Source organism: Parasteatoda tepidariorum, chromosome 10, assembly GCF_043381705.1.
Source record: "Parasteatoda tepidariorum isolate YZ-2023 chromosome 10, CAS_Ptep_4.0, whole genome shotgun sequence".
In the NCBI taxonomy this organism is placed as follows: domain Eukaryota; kingdom Metazoa; phylum Arthropoda; class Arachnida; order Araneae; family Theridiidae; genus Parasteatoda; species Parasteatoda tepidariorum.
This window is the reverse complement of record NC_092213.1, coordinates 56,524,385-56,542,967: the sequence shown is the minus strand read 5'-3', so window position 1 is coordinate 56,542,967 and position 18,583 is coordinate 56,524,385.

Genomic DNA, 18,583 nt, shown 5'->3' with positions numbered 1-18,583 from the left:
TTTAAGTGTTTGTATTGAATGCATTGAATTTTTTTATATTTCGCGTTTATTTACGCATTGAATTTTCACGCTTTAAAATGCAGAATATTAGTGAAGCAATATTTGATAATTTATTTTGCTAATATGTTTCTCATTTAGCTAATGTTTTGATTTTTTCACCATGTACAATCTAAATAGCTAATACACTTTTTTAAAAGCCAATAAGAACATTGATAGAATTCTTCTACATAAGTACAATACTATGTCTTTGATGATAAAATACTATGTCTTTCATGATAATATACTATGTCTTTGTGCTAGAACATTGCGTTCATTGGCGAGCGAGCGCAGCGAGCCATGGTTCACTGTGTGAACCACATAGGATTGCGTAGCAATTCTCGGGGGTTGGCGAGCGTTAGCGAGCAGGGGGCGGAGCCTCCTAGTTCATAATAAAACCAAAATGTATACAATAATAAAAAAGTACACAATAATAAAATGACAATTCTGACAATTAGCATTAACTTTAAATAAAAAATTGCAACAGAAATTTACGAATTTTGAACTATTATTATATTTTTGGACAATAATCTTGCTATTCATTATGACAGAGTTATTAGAAATGTTAGCTTTAAAATTTTTAATTACCCTGGTTAGGTTTTTGGTTCTTATTACCTTCACACTTTGTAAAAATATAACACGGGAAAGTTGATTCAGTAAGGAAAATGTTTGCACACCAAAAAATATCTTTCTTTTATCAAGCATCATAATAACGATCCAAGAAATCATCGATATCATTTATTTTACTATATATTTGATAATTTGCAATCTTGATTATGGTGCTGTCAACCTTATTAAACGGTATTGAAACTTTCAGTCTTCAAGCGCAATAGTATCTTGTGGTTTTTTAAAATCTCCAAAAATTAGATGAGTCACGGAAGGCAAGTAAGCAGCAATAATTCTTTTAAGAATCATAGCCTGCCGAAGTAGATTTGCGGTCGAAACGACCACATCCGTTATTTTATCATTTATACTTATGGTTCTTTCGCAAATCGAAAAATAGATACTTCGTATTAAAGAATTGCATTGAATTTTATATGATTTTGATTTACATTATGTGATTTTTAGTTTATTTAATTATGTTAATCTAAATAGTGAGATAACTAAGAAAAAGTGCATGATTTCGTCTTAGACATTAGGCCGAAGACATTAGGTCATTTTCATTTGTTCCAATAAATGTGGTTTGATTTTAACTTGTAAATAATGCATCGTAGATCTTTAATTACCAAAGATTGAAGCTTAATATTCACAGATAAATTTAAAATTTCTTTAAAAAAGTAAGGTTTAATTTTAAGTTGGAAAGCAAACAGCTCAAATGACCTCAGTCAACATTAATTGAATGTATTTTTCCTTCACTTTTTTAAAAATATGAAGTGAAAGACAATGAATTGTTAAAAAACTCAATTTTGGAAATTGGAAAAAGTATATTTGTGAATTCGACTGTTTAATCTCCAAACATTTGCTACAACTAGCGCAAAGAAAGATTTAAACGGATTTAAAAAGGAGAAATATTTGCGTCCAATTGTTTCATAATTTAGTTGTGAATAGGGTTTGGACACTTATGAACAAAGTCTGATTTTAATATCTTGAAACTATCTAAAGTTTCCAACAATTTAAGTAGCTTTTGTACTTTTTTCAAAAAGCCCTATATCATAAGGGGTCTTCCACAAATTTGATTTAGTATCATATAACAAAATTTAGCAACAAATGATAATACCCTGCAGCTGTAGTCCTGAGAACAAAAAGTAATAGTATTTTAATAGGAAATGGCCCTATTTAATGCTGATGGTATTTTTAATAAATATTGCTTAATAGTACAAAGTAAAATTTGTGGAAAGCCCCTTACCATTCACATCCCAAATTTATAAAAACTACTGATAAACTGCTAGAAGCGTTTTAAATTTTTAAGATATTCAAATCGGATTTTGTTCATAAGCTTTCAAATACGATTCAAAACAAAATTGCAAACTTTTTTTTAATAACTACTCATGCACAGTATGCAAGAATTACTCGCAATTTAAAATTTTTTTTTCAAATTTTAAAATAATTTTGTTATTAATTTAAAATTACTCTAAATTTTTTTAAAAATTTTATTGAATATTTCTGCAGTTATAGTATGGTAAAAAAATGTCCATAACTCTATGAATACTTTAGCTAGGTTTTCGAAATTTCGGACAGCATATAATGAACAAAGCAATTGATGGAAGTTGCAAAGCTTATTTCCATATATTTTTTGGCATAAGGTGTTCAAAAACACTCTTTTTCGTTCGTGATTTATTGAAGGTCCCTCAAACGTTTGAAAGCTTTAATCTGTATTGATATGAATGAGAAATCACATGACCCAAACACTTCGCTTGGCACAAAGTTTTTAATAAGCATATTTTTCATACTTTTATTATTATTATTTTGTATTAATTTAGTTCAAATTAAATGAAAAATATTATACTTAGCATTTTTATAATTTATGTTTATGAAATACAGCAAGAAACACTTTTTATTTCTGCACTTGTATTTTTTGCTTTAAAGGTAAAATCTTCAAAACACGGCACTTCCAAACAATAATTTTTCAAATTTGCACTTATATGCAGTTATTTATATTTAGGAGAAACAGTTATTCAACTGAATCATCATTGAATTTTTTTTATTTTTTAAAATCAATTATTGATACATTTTTGAATATAAATGAAAAGAATCTCACACTATTTTTTTGGATTTTATATTTTAGTACAAACATAATTTCAATAATCTAAAAAATTTTTTTAAGTAACTATAAAACGTTTTTTTTTATAATTAAAAATCACCAAAATATATTTTTGCTTGTAATTACAGTATCAGAGAAAAATATACATGAAAGAGACATCAGTGTCTATTTGAGTCGAAGGGTTAAGAAAATATTATGTTCAGAACGTCGTTAAAATATTTAAAAATCGTTATTAGTTTTCTCTATTTTTTTTAAAATACATTACTGAGCAAGTAGGCCAAATGTGTTATTAATATGAGAACTGCTCATACGGAAGAGCGAATATTTTTGCTACGTTATAGTAATATGTTTTGATTCTACAAATACAAAGATCTCAATCAGTTTTTTTTCCGCGTGAAATGTTTAGTTACCTATTTATTATGCATTAAAGGGCATCACTGTTCAAAATTGAACCTTTTTTTTCCTCTTTTGAAAAGTGAATTTTCACTGACGGAGGCGTGCTTCAATCGAAAGTAAGTCATGACTAAATTATTGAGTAGGCAACTATGGGCAGCAATGGCGGATGTCAGATACTATTTTCTTTAAATTAGATAGCAAAAACTTAAATTGTGAGAGAAAATTGGACACTGCAGATTCTTTTTTTTTTCTCCCTTTCGATTTTCTGAGGATTGCTCCCCGGGGTTTTAAAAATCTATCATTAGCTCGATTCTTATCGTCCTGAAAGTATTGTTTGCAGAGATGTCAAGCGTTTCCAGCTGTCTTACGTGCCGCTCTCTCTCGTGTGTTTATCTGTAAGCCTATCTGATTGTAGTGGAAGTGGACTAACTCTAGTCTTCCAGAAAGTGGTAATAGAAATGACACGTTTTGTGTTGAAAAAAAATATTCAAAGGCGGTTCGGGTATTTTGGTAATAAGGTTGAAAAGATTGCCTACTAGAGTTTATTGCCAGGTATATTTTAATTTATAGGAGTCGGAACAGAAAAATCCGGAAAGTATTGAGTGATGATAATTTCTTATTAATTATTATTATTTATTCTCTTCCTTATTATTTATTCTCTTATTTATTCTTATTATTTATTCTCTTAATTATTCTTATTATTTATACTCTTTCTTAAAATTATATTTTGTTTCAACTGATGCAAAAATTATACTTATATTTGATTTTAACCGCAGTACAATATTTTGTTTTTTCTTGTATGGAGCTTTAAATGATGATTAAGCTTTGAACGTATATTTTTCAATGATAGCTTTTTTAACACGTTGACTCCCACGTCACCCATATTCGGGTGACAGCAAAGTTTCTGATCGGGCAGCATCACCCGTATTAGGGTGACGCTTATTTGATTATGTATGTATTTTATTTGATATTCGCATGTATTTTGTATGCATTCGTTCGTATTTTTGATATTCGTATGTACCATCTTTGATCAGCAGACAAATATTTTGGTTTTACGACTGCTAGTGTTCAACTCCGCAACCTTGTAATTTTGAACCCAATCCAGAAGACAAGGGAACTCCTGGATCAAGTATTGGGAGAAATTTGCCTTCGTGGAGGACTTTTTGATGGAACTAACTCGCATTTGCGTGGCATGGAGAGGAAGACAACGAGAACCTCCCACGGTTAGCCTCCCCTAACTCAGGATCTGTCTACCACTGAGGATGTTTCACGTCAGCACTGTGGTCGGTGCAAGCCGGATGTGAACTCACATCAACCAGCCATTTGCTAGGATTCGAACCCGGTTCACCTCATTGGAAGGCGAACGCTCTATCCCCTGAGCCATCGCGGCTCATTCGTAAGTATTTGAATAGATATTTCACGGGAAGTAACAAAACTATTGAATTGTTATAAAAGTAATACAAAAATGATTTATTAAGAAAATTATTGTGAGCATCTAAAAGCTTTCCTGTTCACTGTTATTTAACTCACTAAGAAACAAGTTACCCATTTTTCTTTTCGAAATTTCAACGAATTAGGGTAAAGATTTTAAGTTATATTCCTCGCCGAAGATTCAAACAGAACGTGCAAAGTGACGAGATGAGAAACAGATGCGAAGTAACGGACGCAAATAAACAGACATGACACCATGGAAACAAACGGAGCGAGATATTATTCTTGCGACCACCAGAGACTAGCTTTGTTAAAATATCGGTGGGAGTACTTAGCAGAATACAGCGGTACTTGTGACCTGAAGGAGATTTCTGTAAAAACGCGTGCGGCAGTCAACGTGTTAAATGTTTTTTCTTTCTTTTTAACTAGGAGGCTCTGTCCTCGTTCACCAATCCCGTGGTTACTTCTAACTTATCATTGAAGATCAAAGAGAAGAAACGGTTTAGGTCCTTTTTTTACAAAAATTACGATTGGATTGCCACAGTGGTATTTTGAGGATTACTAAGTTTTGGCAAATCAATAACATGAAAAAAAAACAGAGAAAAACTATATGGACTTGTCAGACATCCCAAGTAGCACTCAATATTTATCGATCTCGAAAAAACTTCGCTTACGACGTCGATCGATGTTGTTCCGAAACATCGATCTATGCAAAAACGTCAGATTTTTTTAAATATTGTATGACATTGTAAATTTGATATAGATCGATATTTCAATAACGCCGTAGAATGTAGAGTTTCAAAAAAACATATTCCACGGTCAAAATTTCCGACGCAGAATTTCCGCGTCAGAAATTTTTAAAGCATAAAATGCTTTCGTAGTAATATTTTCTCTCTTTTTAAAGGTTTTTGTAACTTTCTATTCTCTATTGTGATCACTAAAAATGGTGACGTTTGGCAAAAACTTAGTGTCGCAATTTTTTAGAGCTGAAAATATCGATCAAACTCCATTTTAGATAATATCTCCATTTAGGTACTCCATTTTAGATAAATTTTTATTAGTGCTAGAGTTACGTTTCGATTAAAAGAATGTTGGTGTTGCCGCTGAAAATTTCGAAATTTTGTCACTGTGACTGTAAAAGTGCCTGTAAAGCAATAGTTTTTGACTTCAATCTTGAGCACAAAGATCGTATTATTTATATATTAATTTTTTTTCCATGCACTCAGTCTGTATTCTCTCAAGAGGGTCATATATATGCAAAGTTATTTTATAATCATCCCACATATATATTTATTTCTAAAACGCCTACTCAGAAACACTTCAATTCGGGAATTATTTTCTGTCAAGCAAGACACATGATGCTATTTTGCTCTAAATTGAAGTTGATAAAATTTAAGTTCCCAAATTATAGGCCTATATTAATATATAGTTATAGTAACAAAATATATCCGAGGAAAAAAAACTATAAATTCCCTATGAAAAAAGCAGGTGCTATATACAAAAAATGTGAAAAATCTTTCCTTCATAAAAGAGTTAGGGCCAAATCGATATACCCCTGAATTTTTAAGTGCTAGAGCTTCACAAATATATTAAAAAAGATTAGCAAACGCTAAAGTAATTAAATTAACTGAATTAACTTAAATTAACTAATTAACTTAAACTCACTGAAATGTCACTTAGATCATTCATTCCCTCATTAGTACTACAATTATGCTTCATTACAGAATTAACTACATACTTATCAGGGTTTTAATCATCATCACATTCTGCTTATCATTACCTCATTTATCTAGAGGAATGGCCAAGCCCAGCGATGGTAAGGTCTGAGGCAGTTTAATTTAAAAGACATTTAGATAGGGCAGTGCTAAAACAGATAGATTTACTGATAAAAACGACACTATAGTATGCTTAGCCCTTTAGCTCCAGCTGGAAATGTTATCAATCAGGGTAAAGAGATGAAACTGGTCACCAAACTAATTCTTCAGCAGTTTGTGTCCGGGGTTATAATAGTTTGATCAATTCAATTCATATCTACTTAGTTCAAAATGAAAAAAAAATTATATAGTAACACTTATAACTAACATTGATTAGGTGTGTGATTAGATTAACATTGATTAAAGTTAAAGAGAAAAGTGCGTCGAAGTAGTCAATCTGACACCTAAGGTACTGCTTTTTCGTTTTTTCCCATCCTGTTTCAGATTTTGAACGAATGCTTTTAAGAACCGCCCACTCGAAAAAAGTTAAGAGTAGCTATAAATCATGTTACTGTTTCTTAGAATTGTAATAAATTAATGCATTGTTAAAAATTTCCGATTTTTAATGACATTTTCACCTGGCTAATATAATGTGAAATTGACCCAACAATTATTTTTTCTAAAGAAAATTGGGTATTTTTTTTAGGTATCAGCTCCATGCAAAATATTAAGAAAATAGAATTCGCAATCTCATATGATTTAGCAAAAAGTTTGAAATTATTACAAAAAAAAAAAACTCCTTTCTGTTATATTGTTAATTTTGTTATTATTTTCCGCAAAATGAGATGGAACTTTGCAATACCATAGACTTAAAATTTGATAGAAACGGAATATGATTATAGCTTATAGGATTGAATAGCTCTAAAGTTCTAAATAAAATGCAGTAAAAACCTCATATTAAAATTTCATGCAAGTTTATTAAACAAGATCTTTAATAGAATCACGCTAAAGTATTTAAAACAGAAAAACGAATTAAGTAAAAAAATGTGAACATCTGTTTTAAAGATGTTTGGGAAATTCTCACCGAGCCGAGGTTTGGTGTATTAGTACAGGGTTTCTCACGCGCATGAAAAAGAATACTTTGCTCCTGTAAAAATTTCTTTGTGTTAGCTGTTATCTTAGAATTAAGTCCTAAAATACAAACTTAGATTCGAATTACTTGCCAGGGGCAGCTGGCATCTCACTTCTTCATCTGTTTACTTTGCCCTTGGGCGGCTGTAACTTACTGGCATTAGTTTAGAGATTGGGTGGATATCGGCTGAGTGGTTATCTGTTGATACTGGCTATTATATCATGACTTGTAATAAAGATGATAGGAGTTAGTAGGTAATCTAAGTTTAGGAGGTTTATGCAAGGAATCTGTAGCTGATTAAGATGATCTGACTGGTAAAATGCAAAGTCAGAGGATATAAGTATATTTACTTAAAGTTATTAAAATATTCTGATAGTTTTAAACATGTTAAAAAGCAAATTTTCATCTTAATATTACCACCACTTTTTAAATTTTTCCCGGTACAAGCTTTTAAGTAGTTAAATAGGTATTTGATTCTCAATGTGTATTGTCGAAGATGGAATTATATTCTGAGCTCCATTTTTCATGTCTATTTTCATATTATGATTGGAACACTTGATTCATATTCATTGTAAGCTCAAGATCGACAACAACTGCATTTTGGATGATAGCGTGCTTCTTACGTGGAGACACTTTAGCTTATTGCATTCATATTACTTTCAAAGCCAGTTGTTATATTGTGAAAGACGACCAGGTGGCCGAGCGGTTAGCGTTCCTGACTGCGAAGCCAATGGCTGTGGGTTCGAATCTCCTTCATGGGCATGGATGTTACTCTCTCTCCGTGTTGTCCTCTGTTGTGTGTGTGGCCCAACCTAAGAACGAGTACACTGTAAAACATTTCGAGCTATGTTGCGCCTAACTTTGGTATTCATTTGCTGGCTACATAAAGTTGTGCTCAGTTTTACTATATATTGGTGCTTTCACTAGCTCCAAATAACGGGAGAAGGTTGCACCAAAAATGGGTATTTTGAAAAAAACCTAAAAACAGGGAAAGGTTGCACCAAAAATAAGTGATTTGAAGGTGTCTCATATTCAAAAAGATCTTCAAGGTGTCTGAATTATGAGTAAATTACGGAGTGTATTTTTTAACATTTCCCCGTCGAGTGGATTGATTCGTTGCATTTAAGATAATATTCCCAATATTGGTCCACCCACTATTGATATTGTTGGCAAAAGGGCCTGCAGGGACTGCAGAATCTGTGAGGTCTACAAACTTCTTCCAATCAGCTTTTCTAAAATTCCAGTACTTCCTACGATCCGTGTAGAATTTTTGTTTGATATCCATCTTAATAAAAATAGGAAAATGATTGCTTCCACTGTTATTCAAAACCATGAGGAAAAATAACGGGACTGAAAATGGAGAGGTCAAGACCTTCGTTAGTACAAAAGCTGTGAGAGGAATTGGTACGGGAGCCATCATTAAGGGAACCATCATGAACACTTTATCAATTGAAAGCTTTAGCGAGTCATTTATTTTTCGATTGTAGTTCGAACATCCCCAGTAGGAGTGTTTGGCGTGTAAGTTACACAGGAAAAAAGTATTGTCATCAGACCATTAGAATAAGCAGTCTGACAAAACTCAAGGAATCAGGGGGATAATAGGAATTAAATACTTTGAGATTTTTCCCTTTCCAAGAAAATGAAAGTCCCTGGATTGCAATCTTGGAGTTCGCTAACAGCGGAATATCTTCACTTTCATAGTGGAGGCGCCTGATGAGGAAAACCAATCCACCTCCGGCCTCACCAGTTTTCCTGTCCAAACGCAAAATATTATAGCCCTTTATCTTTAGTGAGTGGGACTCTTTAAGTTTGGTTTCTAGTAGAACGATAATCTGGACATCATACATTTCGGCTATTTCCAATAGTTGGTCTAGTTTGATCTCCTCGTTGCACTTAGACCATTTACATTGCATTGAGGAATGCGAAGTTGTTTTCGTGGAGATTGTGACTGATATTTCGAACGAGGCCTTCTGCTTAAACCGCAAACGCGTCTCTTTTGCAGAGCGACAGACGATGTTGTATGATTTACTGTAGGTGTGAAGGTGAGGAAAACCTTATTTAGTCCAGAAGACCTGGAACACCAGAAGGAAGAAGTCTGACTTGGCTCCTTCGCCTGCATGATTTAGCTGGGTAGAATGGAATGTCCTTCAAGCATTGGGTGGCCCTACCAGGAGAACAATCTCCCGACGTACATTTCACCCAGTGATACCCTTCCGCCACGGTGAGGAATAACGGTGAAGGGAGATTGATGTAGTGATAATGGGTAAGATTTATATAGTGATAATGGGTAACCGAATCGTCTGGTTTGTCCAGACTTAAACCATATAAAAAATCTTTGGAACGAGTTGGATCGCCGAATTAAGGAATGTAACAACCATCTGAAGTTGAAGATGGAATTTGCATNCTTCTTTAACACCAGAAGGAAGAAGTCTGACTTGGCTCCTTCGCCTGCATGATTTAGCTGGGTAGAATGGAATGTCCTTCAAGCATTGGGTGGCCCTATCAGGAGAACAATCTCCCGACGTACATTTCACCCAGTGATACCCTTCCGCCACGGTGAGGAATAACGGTGAAGGGAGATTGATGTAGTGATAATGGGTAAGATTTATATAGTGATAATGGGTAACCGAATCGTCTGGTTTGTCCAGACTTAAACCATATAAAAAATCTTTGGAACGAGTTGGATCGCCGAATTAAGGAATGTAACAACCATCTGAAGTTGAAGATGGAATTTGCATGTCTTCTTCGTGTTGAGTGAATGGAAATTGCACTAACCGACCTTTAAAAAAACTTATGGAAAGTATGTCCCGGTGCGTTTGAGGGTCTAACTTCTTCTCGCGGAGACTCTATCTATTATTGATTTCACTTTTTTTTCACAGGCATCCAAATACATAATGGTAGATAGTGTACTTTTAAATTATTCACACTCCCTAAAACAATATAAACACTGACAAACATTTACCCGCCAGTTCTGAAAAAAGGCTTCTGAGAGTTTAAGGACAATTTATATACTGGTTAATTTGTACACTGGCCAACGATGTTGTCCGACATTGTCACAAAGATCTAAGGGCTCGATTGTCTCTTTTTTTAATTGTTTTAAACGAAATAAATTTTTCCCAAATACTAATACCTAATTAAAAGGGAAATAATTTTCTTCTTAATACTAATTATTTTTAATTATTAGATATCACTTATATAATAAATAAATAAATATTCCAGCCTTTCAAATATAAAATAATAAGATGCATAGTAAAAACAGATATGAATAGTATTTATAGAGAATAAAGGAATAGAATAGATAAGTGGAATAACTTTTAACTATATTTTTTAAAGACAAGAACAATTAGAAAATGCATTTATAATAATTATTATGATCATGCCTAGTATTTTATCTTTGAATAGAAGAATTATTACAATAATTTTGATATCAAGTTACAAAATTTGTTTAATGAATTAAATAAGATTGATTGTACTGAAATTAATAACATTTGTAGACATTAATTGAAAAAATTATTTTTTAATTATTTAAAAGAAATGACCATTAATGAGCGCTTTGGTGACAAGTATGAATGTAGCCTTAAGCTGCTGTTCCATGGACTGAAAAGAAATTTAACTACCGTATAAATTATTTTTAAATTTTCAAAGACTTTTCTTTAAAAAAAAAAATATTGTCTTTTGTGCCATATTATTTTAAGGGTTGAACACCCTAAAGAAATTCTGCTAATCTATCTCAAAATGCATTTCTAAAAATCATGACTTTTTGGGAGATGCATTTAAGTAATAATTTTGTTATTATTGATTATCCAATAAGATTAAAATAATCTCAGTTTAACTTTAAAAACATAATAAAAGGTCTATCAGGCATTACTTCGTAATGTAATTCACTATTAACTGCCAAAATTACCATTCTCATTTTATCGTATTTGCTTAATCGATGAAAATGAGCATGTCTGATGTATTTCATTAGCGTGAAGCAGTTTTGCTAAACTGATCGCAGACAACTTTAATTTATCATAAACAAGTTGGGAAGAAATCATCATCAAAATTTCTTCCGACAACTCAACTCATCAACTCGCCAATTTGCTTATCTGATGACATGTTTTTCACCAGATGTTAATAACGTCGTTGGAAAATTGTAGGAATAACACTTTCATTAAAAAACAAGATGACTTCTTCAATGATTTGACGCAGGCGAATTAGAATTATTTGCTAGCATGATTGATTACAATTTTAGTGACTCTTTAAGTCGTTTGGGCGTTGCTTGTTGGGCGAGGGTCAGTTTATTATAAGATTTAGTACGTGATTTTTGCACCTTTGAATTGGCGATGATCACGATGGAGGAATAATTTTGAAGATAGTATTCTGTATTTGTCAGAATATGGAGCTAAAGAAGTAAAAGACATATGTGAATATTATTCATTGTTTGATTGTTGATTCAAGAGCAGCGAATTAGGGATTTTATTGTGTTTACATCTTTTTTATTTATTTGCTATTTACAAAAAGGGCTAGTTCCAGCGTCAAATACGTGGGTGTTTTAGGGGCTTTAAATTTTTTTTTGGTGGTGGGGGACGAAATTGAGTTAAACAGTTACAATAGTTTTCTAAATTTCACACAAAAGAAAAAAAAATTCTTAAATGCACTAAATACTTGCAAAAAAATCAACTATTTTTTAAAATTTCTTTCTTGTTTTTAACGTTAAGGAATTAAAATTGATGATAATTCACGAAAATTTTACTTTTTGTCTGAAATATTGAGAGGGACTATTAGAAATTTCTAATTATTCTAGAGACTTTAGGAGATTTCTAATTATTGAGAGGGGCTTATACCCCCGCATGAAAATAAATTATATAATGAATAAGCTAATTAACTAACGTATAATAAGCTAATTAACTAAATCCAATTAAAGGCATTATTCAATGTGATCACATGAACACATTAAAAACACATATGCGAATAATTCGATTAGTTTTAGCTCATAAAAAATAAGTTATAATTGCATAAATATCCAAACTCACTTCACTAACAAGTTGAAAAAAGGAGAATTCAAAATTAACGTTATCTCAAGAGTAACACCCAATTATCCAACGTACATATATGTGTTAATTTTCCTTATTTAAAAAAAAATTATTTTTTCTTTTCTGAAGTGTATGGCAGAACACGTGCACAAAATAATAATAAGTTTAGTGTAATTTATATTGTGTTTTGCTTCATTACTCAATTGTATATTACTTCATTACTCATTTTGTCAGTGGTCACTCTAGTGCTAGGTTGCATTAGCTCCATTTAAAAATCATCTATACTTAAAAAAAAAGTGCTAACGCCTTCAGGATAAGGACAGCTTTCAGGGAATTGGATTTTTAGAATAGTGCATTATTTTGTAAGCAACTAATCTTGTATACCTTTTAATTACTTTATAACTCCATTTTACGGAATAGCAAAATAAATACTGTTTCGAAATGGATGATTTATCTACATTTAGTTTTTTTAAATTTTATATAATTTAAAACTGATATTTCTAAACAGAAAATCTTATTGAAAAATCGGTCAAAAACAACAGAAATACCTTTAAAATATAAAACAGTAATATCATAAATCTAGTGATATTAATGGTAAAAAGATATTATAAAAATGAAGATAGAACAAAAAATAAATAAATAAATAACCGCTTCCTAAATCGTGATAATAAAATTAAATAAATAATTAAAAAAAACAGGTACAATTGTACTATTAAAAATTAATGTTAATTTACGTAACTCATACACAAAACTGAAGAAAAAAAATTACCGAAATGAAGGAATTTTTTTTAAACCGTTAAACGAGGAAAACGAAATGATCCGATTTCATCTCAATATTTTGCATCGCTCCCGACGCATGATACTTCAAAAATATTATTTTATTCTAATTATCTTGATGACTATATTTATCTCCTTCCCAAAATATATACTATATGTTTTATTTTTCTTCAAATCCGGGAGTTCGAAAAGTGAACAATTTTTCATTCTGATGCGCACGGAAAATGTAAACTGGTAAGAATGTCACGAAAAAAACCCATCCTTCACAAAACTTTCGAAACGGAAGTTGGAAACTGTTATGTTTTGGCAACGGCAGCAACTAAAACTGGCGAAAAAAGGTTGACGGATGGAGTGCACGTAAAAGTTTTAAATTCTGTTAAGTCACGTTTATTTTTGAGAAAAAAGACATGATTTCGAAAAACTAAAAAATAAATAATAAAAACAAACTTCTTTAATACACATCATTTTTTCTCTTCCATGCTGTAATTTATTTATTTTTTGATGCATTACGATATTATAAGTGAGTAATATATAGTTCAAAAATGATAAAGCACGTTTAGCTCTCATAATACTACAAACTTTTTTTAGAGTTATAAATAAAAAAGTGATTAAAAGTTGTGTTTGTGTTGCTGCTTCGTGATGTTCGGAAATGATTATTTCGAAAACTTGATTTATTAGGCTTTCACTGTAAAGAAGCCTTAGAATCTTACAACACAGATTATGTATATATATATTTATTATAAAATGTGATATAAGTAATGTAATAATATAAATAAATATAAAAAATAAAATAAAAAGTGATGTAACTCATGAGTAGCCAACAACACCGCATATACCTTTTAAATGAAGATGCGCTGGGCTTCGTTGTAGCAAAGTGGCGAACAGCAAAAGTTGTGAACCATGTTCCTGTTGGTTGGAACCTACACTATCAACAAAAACTAGGAAACGCCGAAATTATTTAAATATTTTTGTATTATTTATTTTAATTTCATTATTTTTATCACTTATTTCATCACTCATTTTTGTTTTATTTCAATAATTTAAATTATTTAATTAATGCAGATCACCGAAGTCAAGCATCAGTGGCTGCGGTCAGTGTGCGGGTGGGTGACCACTTGGATCAGCCTGCGTAGGGACCGAGGGTGTGCGGTATTGGTCCTCGTTAAACTGTGCTACCGTAAAGTGCTCGACTTCGCGTGCAGGTCGTCGGGCTACCGAAGCGTGGGTGCCATCCCCTCTGCAGAGGATCAAAATTGCGATTGCATGTCTTCGGATTATCCTCAGGGATGTTTCCCAGACCGTCGCCAATAGCCCATTGTGCAGCTCTAGTGCGACGTAAATGAACTACAACAACAACTGTACTAGCTGTCCTTACTGTGGGAGCAGCGTAGGCCGGTCTTATATGCTGCCCCAGTAAGAGTGGTCAACAAATCTGTCCTGTAAATCTGCCCGAATTGACAACACAGGTGGTCATTTGAAATACAAAAACAAATTATATATATTACTAGGAGGCTTTGCCCCCTACTCGCTGGCTCTCGCCAGCCCCCGGAACTGCTTTCGGATTGCTTCGCAATCCAATGCTCGCTTTGCTCGCTCATTAGATATGTTCTTAATGTCTAGCTTTTGTATACTTTTTTGAATACTGATGTTCCGAAAACTTTTTACTGTAGAAAATTCTAAACCTGTACATTTCAATATTAATTTGAAATTGCAAACAGTTCACATATTTTGCTTAATCACACTATTCTAAATTTCAGTTGTTGAGAAAAGTAACTGTTGTAAGTTTTGTTTTAAAGTCTTTCCCACCAGAAAGGCTAAAGCCATGTGTTGTAAAACAATATGAAATAGCAATCTGCCACTGAACGCCGGATGAAAAGCATCGGCTTTGATGAAGATAATTTTGTATTTTTAATTCTCTGAAGGGCGCCACCTTAATAATATGGAATTTGTAAAATAAATGTATATATTTTTGATTGTTGATGAAGCCCATCATTTTGTGTTTTCATCAGTGTTCAGAAGCAGAACAACTATAAGTTTTTTATTTTATCACAAAAATATAAAATGTATAAAAAACAAAGAAAAGAGTAAGAAAATGAGTATAGTCATAGAAAAAGTTAAAATTATAATATAGTATTTGTCAGTTAAAATAAAACTTTTTGTTTAAGTCATTGCTAACAATTCAAATTTCTCCGAGGCAATTCTAAAGTATAAATTAAGGTAGTATTGTTAAGTTGAAACACAATATTTTTAGTTTTGATGTCAACAATACAATTCAATTTTTCACAAAAACGATTGTTTCCATTGTTAAGTTCAATGTCAACAATTCAAATTTTTCTGAGGCAACTCTTAACCTCTAAATATTATTTTTTTTATGTACACATTTCTAAATGTCAGTATTCAACCACAAAACAACTTAAAGTCCTCAAATTTAGCATGAAGTTGTAAAATGTAATGAAAGAGGGTCATAGCAATAATGAAAGTAGAAGTAAAGTTAGTACTGTAAAATTAAAACAATATTTTTAATCAATGAGCCAAGTTCTTCAAGAAGCAGTTGTAGAAGTAGGTTGTTTATTTAAAACTTTTTATAGAATTTCTTTAAAAACACAATTGTTAATTTGGGCTTTTGGCGATACAACACTTATAGAATTGAAGGATTTGTTACGTCAAGCGTTCAGGTATCATAATTTTGATCTAGTTGCGCTTCTATGTCATTTTGATTTATGTTTCTAAGTTAACTTTCAAAAAATTCTATGGCTGGTTGTGGTCGGTGAAAGCCGAGAGCAAAATTTGCATGATCAGTCAACGCCGGGTGTCGAACTTGGGTCAATTCGTTGAAAGACGAGCGCTCGGCTCTATTGTTTAGATATGAAGAAAAATCTTAAACTGTCTTTATCTTAAAATTTTTATTGAAATCATATTTAATTGTTTAAACGTTTAAAACTATATTGGTTCACCTTTATGAAAATATCTGGCAATTAAACTTACCAAAAATTGCATTTAGAGATAGATAATAATCAGGTCGACAATCGATATAATAATATCGATATAATAGGATCATATGCGATAATAATATCGATTCGATAATGAAGTCGAATCTCAGTTTTACTTCTACGATGTTCAAAACAATAAAATAATTGCTGAAAAGTAGAGAAAATAGCTGTAAAATGATTTGTAAAAAAGATAAAGTTATTGTACAGTAAGAAAAATTGCATGGCAATAACTAAAATTTGAAATAGACACTTTTAATCCGTATATGATTTGAGTAAAAAACAGATAATAAGCGTTTTTGTGAAAAACGGGTTTAAACCGTCAAACATACAAAATAAAAAATCTGTTATAAAAAAAAAAGAAACTGGAATTTTTTGCAATGCGCAGGTAACAGTTAAAAAGAGAAAAAAATCAATAATGTGTATTCTTAAGCAGTTTTTTTCAGTAAAAAAATGTTTTTTTTTTCTTGTAGAATTTACTGCTATTTTTTACAATGTAATTGTTATTAGTGTGAAAAACAGTTTCCACATTAATAACAATAATAGTTTTTACCTAAAAGAAAACAGTTTATAAAAAAAAAAGAATATTTCATAGTTTATTTCTGTACATTTTTATTTATTTCTCTACATTGCTGTTTTAATTTTTAAAAATTTCGGTGGTTTTGGGTTTAACGATCACTGTTCTGACGAACGAATTGCTTCTGCCACTATGTTACAGGCAAGTTCGACAGTTTACTGTAAACGTGTTTAAAACTATGTCTAGACTATTCTTATTATTTGAGGTTTAGGGAAAATGTAGAAACCATTTAAATAACTGAAACTGGTTATTGTCTAATAGATCTATTCAATTCTACTTCTTCAAGCATTTTCTTAGACATTTCCATCGCTCGTAAAATTCATATTCAAAGACGAAAAGAAAACCGACATGGATTATTTTTATGACCTGTTCAGAATTACGAAAAGGTTGTAAAAATTAACAATTTCATTTACATATTGTGGTTGATAATTATTTTGGAATTTTAGTATTAAATCTTTTATTTTGTTCGTTAACGGATTGTTTATTAAATGCGACTCTTTTTACTTTCGTTATTCTCACGTTGTTTTAAATTCATAATTTTGTTTTATTAAAAGAATTTTCGATGAACGTGTTTAAAAGTTTGAAATTAGTTACATGAAAATAGTTACATGGATTAAGACAAAGTTACGGATATTAAAAGTGGATTTTACCGATTTCTTTCTGGAGTCTTCATTACGACTTTAGTTCTCAATTCTGTGCGACTACATTGCTTCAGTTGTAGTTGGAGTTTATTTACGTCGCACTAAGCTGCACAATGAGCTATTGGCGACGGTTTGGGAAACATACCTGAAGATGATCCGAAGACATGCCAACACAATTTTGATCCTCTGCAGAGGGGATGGCACCCTAACTTCGGTAGCCCCGATGACCTGCGCGCGAAGTCGAGCACTTTACGGTAGAACAGTTTAACGAGGACCGATACCGCGCACCTTCGGTCCCTTCGTAGAAAGATCCAAGTGGTCGCCTACCCGCACACTGATTGCAACCAGTGATGCTTGACTTCGATGTTCAACTGGGAACCGTGTCTTAACGATCAGTCCACTGCGGGACTACATTGCTTCAGAGTTTTAATTGAAAATCCTCTACTTATCCAAGCAATGCCACGTGAGAAATCGAAAAATAAATAAATGAGATAAAGAAATGCGGCATGGAAGTTCGGAAAATAAATTTCGGTGCCGCGTCTGGGAAACACATTACGCAAAGCATTTGTGAGACATACATAAAATAATTAACAATAAAATAATTAACGATAGTAAATTAATTAACAAAAGCACTTTATCAAAACATTTCGAACTTTCTTCGTTCCATGGCGCTTCTCACTTTTCCCTAAACCTTCATCCCCCTGAATTGAAATGCAGACCCTAGGCCAAGAGCTAGACTCGCCGGCATCGTAGCATATCCCAAACGTCTTACAAAAATAATTCAGTTTATGAATGAAATATAAATTCCTGCAATAAATTCCTTAAAAAAAAAAAAATGCAGCTCATTACCCAATAAAAATTCTAACTCCTATTTTCAAATATATTTTTTTTAATGTACCCCTGCTATACACGATATAATTTAACCCCAATCAAACATATTTCGTAAAACACGTGACTTATAAATGTGATGACCATAATCTTTCCATAACCGTTAAAAAATAATAGTTGAATTTTTATTACATGCATCCGTAAACCAATTTCTTTTCCCCACATCAATGCATGCTCTAAAGAGGCGGTTCCCAATTTTTTTGGCTATGGAGCCCTAAACAATTAAATTTCTTTCGACAAAACCCCAACTTGTAAAAAAGTTCATTAACAATTGCAAACAAGCAAACATATTTTATTTTACATCCGTC